Genomic DNA, 12,633 nt, shown 5'->3' with positions numbered 1-12,633 from the left:
TTTTATTTATCTATTTATTTATCTATTTATTTATTTAATTTTAGTTTTTATTTACCAGATATATGCATGGCAATTTTACAGCATTGACAATCGCCAAACTTTTTGTTCCAATTTAAGAAGGTGACTGTTAATCTAAGGATTTTCCCCATCCTTGTCAAATGCAGGCTTGCATTTCAATGGGGTCTTACTTGGTAATTAGAAAGCTGGAGAGCCAGCTCAGAGAAAAAACTTTACTTTTGGAAGGGTCATCTGTCTCTAGTTTTACAGCTGGATTGTCAGTAGCCCAAATTAAACAAAAAAGAGAATAGGATTTCAGCTCAAGGAAAAAACCTACTACTTTTCCCTTCTCCATCTTACTTTGGTGTCTTCCTTTCAGCTTCTTATTCTTTCTTCATTTCCTGCTCAGTGACTATCTTCTTCATTGTAGGAGACCAAGTCCTGGAGGTTTTAACCTATTCTTCTTGAGAACTTCTATCCCTAGGGTGCCCCTGTGACTACCTTACTTGACCCAACTAGTCATGTTTCATTTCATTCCTTATTTCCCATCCATCTTCTCCAATCACATCACTGCTGCATCAATTCTATGGGTATTCTCAACTCAGTTTAATTTAATTCATAATTCAATTCTTGCTTCCTAAGCTCTTACTGATATGTAAGAAAGTGTGTTAGTATCTGGAGATTCAAAAATTAGGGGAAAAAAGAAATACTGTCTCCTTTTAAGAAGGGTACAACAAAGGAATAAGATGTATGATGTATATAGAAACAATGATAAACTAGTTATGAGTATAGGAAGCAATAGATATAACAGGAGACACCAAACAAAGAGAGAGAGAGATAGAAGGAAGAAGAAGAAGAAGAAGAAGAAGAAGAAGAAGAAGAAGAAGAAGAAGAAGAAGAAGAAGAAGAAGAAGAAGAAGAAGAAGAAGAAGAAGAAGAAGAAGAAGAAGAAGAAGAAGAAGAAGAAGAAGAAGAAGAAGAAGAAGAAGAAGAAGAAGAGGAGGAGGAGGAGGAGAAGGAGGAGGAGGAGGGGGAGGAGAAGGAGGAGGAGGAGGAAGAAGAGGAGAAGGAAGAGGAAGAGGAGGAGGAAGGAAGGGAGGGAGAGGAGGAGGAAGGAAGGGAAGGAAAGAGAAAATAAGAGAGTGAGAGAGGTTGGCACCAAATGAACTTGTTTTCAAATACTGGCTCTGTTATTTACCATTTGGGTGATCTAGAACTAATTACAAGCTCTCTGGGCTTGAAGTTCCTATATCCATAAATGAGGGAAATTGATTTCAACTAGGGATTATTAACTTTGTGTGTGTCATGAATCCTTTTGGTAGTCTGGTGAAGTCTATAGATGTCTCAGAATTATATCTTTATATGCATAAAACAAAAGAATAGGACAAAGGAAAACAATTCTATTGAAATATGATTATCAAAATTTAAAAAGAGAAAGTCCATAGAGTCCAAGTTATAAAACCATAGACTAGCTGATCTCTAAAATACGTACTACCTCTAATTCCGTAATGATTCTATGAAAGACTGAGGAGGCAGGGAGTCATTGGGAGAGCCTTGAAAGCTCTATGGAAGATATGGCAGCTGAAGTCTTTAAGGGAGAAGACCTCAATAAGTGGAAAGACAGAGGGTATTGACATTAGCCATGAGGACACCATGTTCAAATGTGAGGAAGTAGAAGAAGACAGGACGGGCAAGGTCCTTTTTTTTTTTTTTTTTTTTTTTTTTTAAACCTCAAATGGTACAATTCTATTATCATAATGTGGATATTATCCTATTATCCTAATATCACCTAATTGGTGAATGTGGTAAGTATGTGGCAGCTAAGTGGTTTGGTTTCCTTAGATTGTGAAGGGGAGTAGTTTTAAAAACATAAGCTGTTAATATTTTGTTTGCCCCTTTTTCTTTCAGATCATTTTTTTGAAGATTTGTCTTCATTATAATCTAGATTATTTTATCACAGGATTCTAGGATTCTAGATTTAGTTAGAAGAGAAACTTAAAATCATTGAGTCCATTCCCCTCTCCATTTTATGGATTAGTAAAATGAGGGCCAGAGAGATTAATGCAGTTGCCCAATATCACATAGTTACTATATATTCAAAGGAAGATTCAAACCCAGATGTCCCTGACTACCCAACATTCTATCTAATATGAGACTTTGAATTGACATTAATTGATGTTTTGTCTGCTTAAATTTGGGCTTTCACATTTGGTTCAGTAATGAAAAATATTCTGATGGACCAACAGAAGACTGAGTAACAAGACTGTAACATAAATAAGGTGAAATAAAAGAAGATTTTTCCATAAGGAATCCAAATTTAGAAGGTCACATATCCTCTTCAACAGGTAGAATCAACTCAGTTGAACACTTATTTGCAATAATTAGCAGCAAGAATACCTCTCCAGACAGGCTAGATACTGTTTCTTGATCTTGTCCCAAACAGTGGTCACTCCAGTGGAGTCAGTGGGCTCAGAATCCCTGCTATGTTGCCCATTGGGTAGTGTTTGGGGTTTCTCCCACTGTAAAACTTTGTGTCCTCAGATATGAGTTCTCTCCCCAAGCCCTTCCTCCTCCAAACTCAACTGAATAAGGGACAAAGATTCCTAGTTATGACTCTAGTATCAGAAATCTAATTAATGATTCATTATATAACTTTGAATCTCAGTTTCCAAATTTGAAAAGCATAATTGCTTTTAGTCACACTTCAAATATTCAGTGGTAGATTTTTCTCTGAACATTTTAGGGCAGGGACCATAGCTTCTTTGTTTCTGCCACTTATCTAACATTGAGCAAATCATCTCATCTCTTCCAGTCTCTGTTTCTTCATCTACAAAATGAGGGGGTTGGATCCAATGACTTCCACTATCACTTTTAACTCTATAATTCTATGATCTTTGGTCCTAAGATAGTTCTTTGTAAGTGGTAGGCAGTTAATAAGATGAGTGTTGATCTATTTATCATATGTTGTTATTATTGGTCCTTTAGTCTCAAAGAAGATCAAATAGATCAGTTGCTATTGTTGTTATTTATCCTTCATTCTCAAAGAAGGCCAATGACATCATGAGAGTCCATGACTGACCAAATTCTATCTTGATATCTGTCATTGCACTCCCTTCTTTTACCCCTTTATGAAACTGTCAGCTTTAGATGTTCATGTCAAATTATGAGCCTAAATGATCTTTGAAGAATGCTGTTAAAACTGGATTTCTTTCATTTTGTTTTTGTTTTTGGTGAGGCAATTGGGATTAAGTGACTTGTCTAGGGTCACACGGTCAGTAAGTATTAAATGTCTGAGGACAGATTTGAACTCAGACTTTCTGACTTCAGTACTAGTGCTCTATTCACTCTACCATCTATTGCCCTTAGAGCTGGATTTCAAGGAGATTATTCATGTTGATTTATTATTTGTCATTGGCTGAAATGTGAATAGCTATGAAATGAACCCACTCACTTAGGTGAGGACAGTGATAATGATAAACCAAAACAGGCTTATTTCACTTAAATAATCTGCCTCTAGTCAAACCAGTCATCGGGAACTTTGAATCACAGTAGAAAAGTCTGGTATGGTTTGTTGTATGACATGTACCCCAGAAACTTCAGAGCTATTAATGAATAGTGAGATTTTCCCAAAAGGACCTTGATATAGAGAGGAAATTGGTCTTGTGTACATAAGCAGTACTTATTGTAGAGTTTTTTTTTTTTTTTAACATATCTCTATACTGACTATATTTTTAGAAGTGGTAAGAGTGAGAAAATATTCTTTTTCTTCTTCTCTCTCCCCCCAGCTTAATTTCCTTTTTAAAAAAATATATAAATAGATTTCTCTTCTAGGAATTCAGTCTGTGATCAATAATTGGGGGGTTTTCGTGGAAGAATGAATTCTTGGAGTTAAACTCAAATATACGAATAATTTTTCATCTGTACATTGTTGGTGATGACTACCTGAAAACTTGTTTTAAAAAAATGACAAAACTTGCTAACCCTTTCTCTGCTTGAATGCATTCTGCTTATGGTGCTAGAATAATTCTGCTCTAACAGCATCTTCTACATGAAGCTTTTTCTGATTCCCCTAGCTGTTAGCAATCTCCCCAAAACACCAAAATTTACCTTGCATGGATTTTTGTATGCATTTTGCATACATGCATTTTTGCATATGTTATTTCCCCCTTAGAGAACATGAACTCTTTGAGTCCTGGGTACTTTTCTTTCTTTCTTTCTTTCTTTCTTTCTTTCTTTCTTTCTTTCTTTCTTTCTTTCTTCTTTCTTTCTTTCTTTCTTTCTTTCTTTCTTTCTTCTTTCTTTCTTTCTTTCTTTCTTTCTTTCTTTCTTTCTTTCTTTCTTTCTTTCTTTCTTTCTTTCTTTCTTTCTTTCTTTCTTTCTTTCTTTCTTTCTTTCTTTCTTTCTTTCTTTCCTTTCTTTCTTTCTTTCTTTCTTTCTTTCTTTCTTTCTTTCTTTCTTTCTTTCTTTCTTTCTTTCTTTCTTTCTTCTCTTCCTTCCTGTCCTTCCTTCCTTCCTTCCTTCTTCCCTCCCTTCCCTCCTCCCTCCCTCCCCTCCCTCCCTCCCTCCCCTCCCCTACCCCTCCCTCTCTCTCTCTCTCTCTCTCTCTCTCTCTCTCTCTCTCTCTCCCTCTCTCTCTCTCTCTCTCTCTCCTCTCTCTCTCTCTCTCTCTCTCTCTCTCTTCTCTCTCTCTCTCTCTCTCTCTCTCTCGTCTCTCTCTCTTCTTTCTTTCTTTCTTTCTTTCTTTCTTTCTTTCTTTTCTTTCTTTCTTTCTTTCTTTCTTTCTTTCTTTCTTTCTTTCTTTCTTTCTTTCTTTCTTTCTTTCTTTCTTTCTTTCTTTCTTTCTCTTCTTGTCTTTCTTTCTTTCTTTCTTTCTTTCTTTCTTTCCTCAATACCTGACACATAGTAAGCACTTAATACATGCTTGATTTTCTGGTTGGTTATTCCTCATCGATTTTCCCAGAGTACACAAAGGACTGTTCTTTTAGCTTTCATTATGGCCTCACTATTTAGAAAAGTGCCTGGCACAGAGTAGACACTTAATGACTACGTGTTAGACTGCCTGCCTGACCAGATTAGAATGATCATTTCCATGTTCTTGATGAGGAAAGTTAGGAGAGGCATGGGTGAAGAGTCACTTGCTCATGTGCACATGGAGAATCATTGTCTGAGATGATGGGGTTTTTAGGCATATGGCTTAAGAAGTTAGATTCAAGGCCAGGTAGAGAAGAGGTCATTGCTGAGTTACCATTTCTAGGCATATTAAGATTGAACTTTGTAGATTAAAAAAATTCAGTGACTGATCAATACCACAGTGTCTCATGATAGAAGATTGAATTGGTCATATATTTATTATTTATCCTAGTTAATTGGTGCTACAGCTGGAGATGTAACCATCCTGAGAACTGCAGCAGAGGGAGTCTCAGCTGTATTCAATCTTGTGTTAATAAATGAGCATAGCAAAGTTCCATGTGTTTCCAGATCTCTCATTGGAAATTGATTACTATTTGTTGTGAATTCTACTCATCACCACAGAAAGGAAAAAAAAAAAGCAAAACCTGGAAAAATAATGGACATATATATATATCCAATAAAAAAATCTCATTTATTAATTTATCTATTTATTCATTCATTTATTTATCCATTTCTTTTTTCTTTATCTATCTATTCCTCAGTTGTTACTGTCTGTCTGTCTATCTATCTATCTATCTATCTATCTATCTATCTATCTATCTATCTATCTATCTCTATCTTGGTTAATTTGCCTATTTGTCTGTCTATCCATCTATCTTGATGAGCAGCATTAGGTCATCTGTAAAGTAATGAAATCCTCTTAATGCAACTTGATTTAGAGGAAAGAATACTGGGTTTGTTCTGGTTACAAATTCATCTTCTGAACTTACTAGAGTGGTACTTACTTTCTCTTAGTTTCATTTTCCTCATCTACTAAACAGGCATGATACTATCACTTATCTCTATCTAGAAAGATTGTTGGGAGAACCAAATGCATGCTTAAAATAAGTTGAACTTGGTTTTGATGTGATGAGTTGGGAACCCAAGACCAACCTCAGAACTTTTGAATATTATTATTTATAATGAATAAATTATTAGCGATGGTCTCTGGGATGACCCTTCAGATTGGTAAATTTACTAGTCTCTGTCTTTTTTGGCTTCTAACTTTGGAGTCCCATTGGGGACTTTTTTCTGGGTGATTCTCTACGCTCAGACCTTTACTATTTTCTTTCTTCATCTCTAAACAAATCAAATTTATTTTTCCTCATATCCCTTTTCAAAGAATTTTAGAAATAGAAACTGATCTCCTGGGGTTATCTAAGTCAAACACTATCTGAAACCTAGGACTTTCTGGACAAGTGATCATCCAATCTCTATTGGAAAACCTTGAGTAATTGGAAATGGTACCCTAGACTAGAGATTCTTACACTATTTTTGTGATGGATCTCTTTGGCATGTTCATGGTAAAATCTATGAATATCTTCTCAGAATAATTTCTTTAAAGGGATAAAATAAAATATGTAGAATTATAAAAGTGACTAGTTATTTTTAAATATACGTTTTTCCCCATTCAAATTTATATATTCCCTAAAAAGTCTGTGGACCACAAGTTGTGAATATCTATTAAAAGTTGGGAAAGCTCTATATTTTCAAAAAAAAATTCCCTTTTATTCAATTCTACTTCCCTATAACTTCCACTCACTAGTCATATTTCCTCAAGGACTTACTGGGTACTGAGCAAGTAATTGTTATATTAGTGGATATAATGGGAAAAAATCCAGTTGGGGAATGCAATTGTAAAAAGCAGGAATTCTAAGCTAATGACTCCCATATGGGAAAGAAGTAAACAAAATTATGAGTAATGGGGAAAAAAACTACCTGAAAAACAAACCTTTCAATTTGAAGTCAGAATACCTAGGTTCAAATCTGGTAGTTTTACTTAATATTTGTATAATCTTAAACCTGTCAGTTCACCAATATAGAGCAGAATAGTTTTCTTATTTGTAAAACTGAAGAGTTGAGCTATGAATTTGTTATTTTCTTAGTATTTTATTTTTCTTATTACATTCCAAGACAATTTTCAGCATTTACCTTTGCAAAATCTTGTGTTCCAAATTTTTCTCCTTTTTTCCCCTCTTCTCCCTCACCAAGACACAAGCAATCTGATATAGATTAAACATGTGCAATTCTTCTAAAGAAATTTCCATATTCAAAAGAGACATATTTTCGCAGGGATAAGATTTTTCCTCAAAAAACTCTTGACTCTTCCTAGATAACAAATTCACATTCCCAACAAGAACATTTTAGAACCATAATACCTTAACCCAAAGGAATGAGTTTAATAGCAAAAACTTTAGTCACTATGGCTAGCCACAGTGAAAAAAGATGATAAGATATATGGGTCTTTAAGCTTTTTTTTTTTTTTTTTTTTTCATATTCTTTTGTGGAAGGATGACCTACTTTCAGTACATATAGGATTGGTTTTGCTGACATCATCATTGCCCCCATATGGGACTTAACCTAGTGTGGGCAGAAAGTGGAAGTGGTTTGATGAAGAGGATACATGAACTAAAGTCAACAGGGTACCATTTTGTGACCTAGCAAGAACTTACAAAGGGGAATGCAGTCAGAAATGATAGGGATCTATGATCTTGTCAGCAGTGGAAACTCCTCAAGTGGGAACTTCCTCCACCAACACAGTTGTAAACATTTCTGGTTTAGCACACAATCAATTGCTCAGTCGACTGATAGATACTTCTTATGTACCTACTATATGTTCTAGGAGCTGGACACTAATACAAAGAATGAGACAATCTTTATTGGCAAGCCATGGAGCACACATATAAGTATAGAGAGAGTAAATATAAAGAGAAGAAATGATAATTAAGAAAATTAGTTATAATATTAATTAATCATTACCTTATTTTGGGAAGAGAGAGAGAACTAGCAATGGAGGAAAGCCTTCATGGAGAAAGCAATGTTTAAGCTGGGTCTTGAAGTCTTGAAGGAAGGGACTCTATCAGAGATAAGTAGGGAATGCATTTCAGGAAGGAGAGATCTCCAGGAGAAACACAGAGATAAGAGATGGAATGCCATGTATGGGGAACAGAGAGAAGGCTAATTTGAGTGGATTATAGAATGAAGGAGGAAAGGCAATGTATAATGATGCTAGGTTATGAAAGCTCTTTAAAAGCTAGATGGTCGAGTTTGGATTGGATCTTAAAGGCAACAGGGAGTCATTGGAGTTAATTGAAGAGAAGAATGATATTCATATTTGTACTTGAGAAAAATCATTTTGTCAACTATCTGTGGAATAGTGTGGAGATGTTTAGAGTAGAGAAACCTACCCCAACGAGGTAGTGAGGGGTTATGGTGGTCTGAACTAAAGTGGAAGCTGGTAGAGAAGGAACATATTAAATATGTGGAAGTAGAAATGTCAGCAAAAAAGAAAGGTTGTAGAAGTTAAGTCTTAGGGGGTTATCCAGGGTCACACATCAAGTAACCAAAAGGGGTAGAATTTGAATCCATAACTTCCTGACTCCAAGCCCAGTACTGGGCCACATTACTCTTACTTATCACACTATGCCTCTCAGAGTCATACTGCCATTAAAAGTGATGATAATTTTAATGATGCAAAATGTCCCTTCCAGAGGTGAGTTGACATTGTTCTCAGTGAAAAGATCAGGTCAGTGCTATCACAACTAATTTTTTAAAAAATAACTGAATTTTCTCATGTCTCTTTGGACTGCCCATCACAGATATTGTTTTTCTGCCCTGGCTCTTCCTGGTCACCCTTGTCTCTTATTTTTGTCTTAGCAGACCTCATCTTCACATTTCACGCTGAATGATAATCATTAAGAGGCGTTCTCTTGAAAGCACTAGATCTCTGCAGAATGACCAATTTACTGCAACATGAACAAATCAAGGGTCTCACTGTAGGTGCAGGGAAGGTTTTAGACTTTAATGAATACTCTGTCAGGCTTGATTTGGATCCAGTTAATGAGGATCTAATCAAATTTGCTATCTGCCAAACATATTTCACATTTTGGTTGTCTGTCAACTCTTTTTTTTGCCCCTTTCTCTTTTTAGAAATATAGATGGTCTAGTTTCTTTAGCAAGGCTGTCATGCCATATGTCAAAGGTTCAGCTTATGATTTTGCTGTGCTATATCAGGAAGGTCATTTAATCTTTCTGTGTTTTACTTTCCCCATCTGCGAAAGCAAGATAACATTTGTTCTTGGTATTTCTAAAAAGAGGATTATTAGGAAGAATTACAAGGTGTTGGGAGAATCTATAAATGTCTTTGAAAATGTACAAACATCTTTCACTCTGCTGCAAAAAGCATGTTTTTTTTTTTTTTTTTTTTGTTTGTTTTTTGGTTTTTTTTAATTGAGCTAATCCCATTTATAACAAATTCTGTGTATAAAGATTTGGATTGGAAGCTAGAAGCTCATGAACTTTAATTTCTGGGGCTGTCAAATCCCTTTTCATGATTCCTAACAAGAAATTCATTCGTTCCTCAGTTTCTCCATTGGTAAAAATAGGTTGAATGGGAAAAAGAAATAAATGCTTAGCATGTGCCAAATACTTCACTAAATACAGGGCATACAAATTAAAATTTAGATGATCTTTCCTTTCAAGAAGCCCACATTCTTCTAACTGGGGCAGGCTACACATTTAGCAGTAGTTCACATGGAGAGGTCCAATAGTCCTTAGGGGTGTAGCAGCTATTCAAATAGTGATACCCAGAGGATCAGTAGTAGAGACAGAAGACTCCATTTTTGAGAACTCAAGTTGGGTTTACTTGTAAATTAAAAAAGAAACACTTTGAATTCAAATTATCCATTATTGGCAATAACTTGAAATTTACAAAAGTTAACTTGTTTTATATTCTGGCAGCCTTCAGAATTCTCTTTGCAACAGCTGCTTATGCAGCTGCTTTTCATGTATTAATAATGTGAAATCAGGATTGTTGCTAGCAATTTGAAATGTATAGATAAATATTTATTGATTTGTTGCCTTGTACTTATAAAAAAAAATCTTACCCCAAATATCCTAGTATAGACATGTTGTTTATGTACAATGAGGGCATTTTTTTTAAATAGAGAAAAAGAACAATTCTATCTAGTTACCTGTTTAATACAATAGATGGGGGGGGAAAATAATGGTCTGATTGTTATAGGGAATTATACCTTAACAGCATTTAAAACTATTTGCATGCCTTTTGCCTTGTGGCTCAAACTCCCTATCAATCCCTCTGTTTCCCATCATGTCCTCATTCATCTATCTTCCTTTTTTCCCTGTTCCCTCTGGGATTCAATGAGAAGACATGTTGCATTAAGCCTGTGAATTTCCCATTGGCGCAATTCCAACTTTCAGAATTTTTTTTATTTTCCCAAAGTGAATCACCAGACACTGTTGTTTGTGATTGGTGTGTCATTTGCTGTGAAGTCTGGGCATGTCCAAGTGTCATTGCAAAAATGTAAACAGAAGGACTTTGTGGTTGCCCTAGGCTCAAGGAACACTCCTGGTTTTACACAGAACTGAAATGAGAATGGGAAATGTGTGTGTGTGTGTGTGTTCACATGTGATACTCAATAATATGTAGCTAATGTTTAAGAAAAACCTTTTAAACTATATAACATCCATTTTAAGTTGGAGTAAGCTGAGAAAGGGGCCATTTTTGTTCAGTTATTCATGACTTTTCATGAGCCCATTTGGGGTTTTCTTGGCAAAGATACTAGAGTGGTTTGCCATTTCTTTCTCCAGCTCATTTTACAAATGAGGAAACTGAGGCAAACAGGGTTATGTGATTTATTCAGGATCACCCAGCTAGTAAGTGTCTGAAGTCAGATTTGAACTTCCTGATTTCTGACCCAGCGCTTTATCAACTGCTCCACTTAATTGCCCTAAAGGTACCATTAGCTGATGAAATATTAAGGTAAATGATGAGATATTTGGAAGAACAGTATCTGAAGTCCCAGAAGTCATTTAGTATTACAACTGGAAACCTCTATAACATCTCTGACAACTGGTCTGTCCTTGAAGTTTGAATACGAAATGTATGCTCGCCAAAAAAATTTTATGGAAAACTCACACGGGGGAAGCATTCACAGGGCGGTCAGAAAAAGTAATACAATTATCCTGTCAAAGTCTCAAGAACTTTAGAATTGATTATATATCATGGAAGACACTGGTACAGGACCTCCCATTATGGTGTGCTTTCATCATAGAAGGTATTGAGCAAAGCAGATTGAATTAGCTCAGAAGAAACATGCGATATGCAAAGTTAGAGAAGTTGTCCCAAGTGTTCATAGAGACTATTTGTGTGTGACCTGTGGTGGGACATGTCAAGCTCATATTGGTCTGATCGGCCACATTTGGACACTTTAACTTGATTCTAACGTAGTGATGCCGTTTTGGTCCTCTTCAAGAACAAAACAGCAACCAACCAACCAACCAGCCATTGACATGGAACTTAACAATGCCCTAAACCAACCCACTTGAACCATTCTAATAAGCTAGTTTTGTTTTTCCTCTCCTTAAAGTTTAGATGTAGAGATGAAGTGATTTGCCTGGGATTATACAACCAGGAAATGTGTGAGTTGGGATTCTAATCCAAATCTTGCCAACTTTGAGTCCAGGCCTCAATAGACTACATTGCTTCCCAGAGAAGAGTTCACTGGCATTGGAGGGAATCCTCATATAAACAAAATCACTAGTCCTGCAAATATTGACCAATTCATGTTGAAAGTACCAAATATGTGGGTAATATTTGTTACTCTTGAAGAGATGGCTGAGGCAGAAGCTATGAACAAACTCAAAAAGACTGGACAAATTAATAAATGATCCAGCTTAGATGGAAGAGCTAGGAGGTCTTGAACCTATAAGCTAAACACAGAATGATAAGTTCCTATGGCATTTGCTTTGTGGATGTTAGTGGAAGTTAGATTTTGATGGCTTATGATCTATCCTGCTGACTATTTCTATTTCCCTTCCATTTTCCTGACTCATTTGGTCCTTGTTTCTTGGATTTTCAGGTAAACTCTTGCTACTTGATATGGAGATCATAGAAAACAACTCCAAGATGGGAGATTTGGATGAATTTGTTTTACATTTATATGCTCTAGAATTTTGATGGTTGTAAGTACAAGATAGTCTGCTCTGGCCATTAAATTTATAATTCAAATTCTTCAATAGTATAATTTTTTGGGGGAGAAAATGTTCAACAAATGCCACCATATATGTGTCATTTCTCTGGATAAAATGTGTTTGTTTTTCAAGCTAGTAATATTTGTCTTTTCCTGAAATTACTTTGTATTTACTATATATCTATTTATATGTCTATACTTATATCTATTTATGCTTTTCTTTCCATTTCTGAATCTTCCTCCCTCTCTTTTCTTTCCTTTCTGTTTATGATTTGTATTTTAAGTAACTTCTCAATGCTCTAGACAACTCTCTAACTAGAAATTGCTGAGAAGGTATAGATCAGTAATGGAGAAGGAGTTTCCTCCTCTGGGAATTCCAGATACCAATCAACTCATGGGTCCAGTTTTCTTTATTTTGTGTTTATTTATCTGTGAATGCATCATTTCCCCTCTGAGATTAGGGACCACTTCAACT

The 12,633-nt window shown here is 35.6% G+C and overlaps 1 long non-coding RNA gene across 1 annotated transcript in view; it reads left to right on the top strand.

Annotated features, from left to right (window-relative positions):
- LOC141544706 (uncharacterized) overlaps nt 1–12,167 on the top strand; it is a 51,283-nt gene extending 39,116 nt beyond the window's left edge. The window contains exon 5 of the long non-coding RNA XR_012482762.1: nt 12,048–12,167. This is a non-coding gene — a long non-coding RNA (uncharacterized LOC141544706). The remainder of the gene's footprint in view (nt 1–12,047) is intronic.
- Nucleotides 12,168–12,633: the final 466 nt, after the last annotated feature.

The sequence above is a fragment of the Sminthopsis crassicaudata genome, chromosome 5, assembly GCF_048593235.1.
Source record: "Sminthopsis crassicaudata isolate SCR6 chromosome 5, ASM4859323v1, whole genome shotgun sequence".
NCBI lineage: Eukaryota > Metazoa > Chordata > Mammalia > Dasyuromorphia > Dasyuridae > Sminthopsis > Sminthopsis crassicaudata.
The sequence above is the reverse complement of the archived record's forward strand: the minus strand, read 5'-3'. Positions and strand labels throughout refer to the sequence as shown.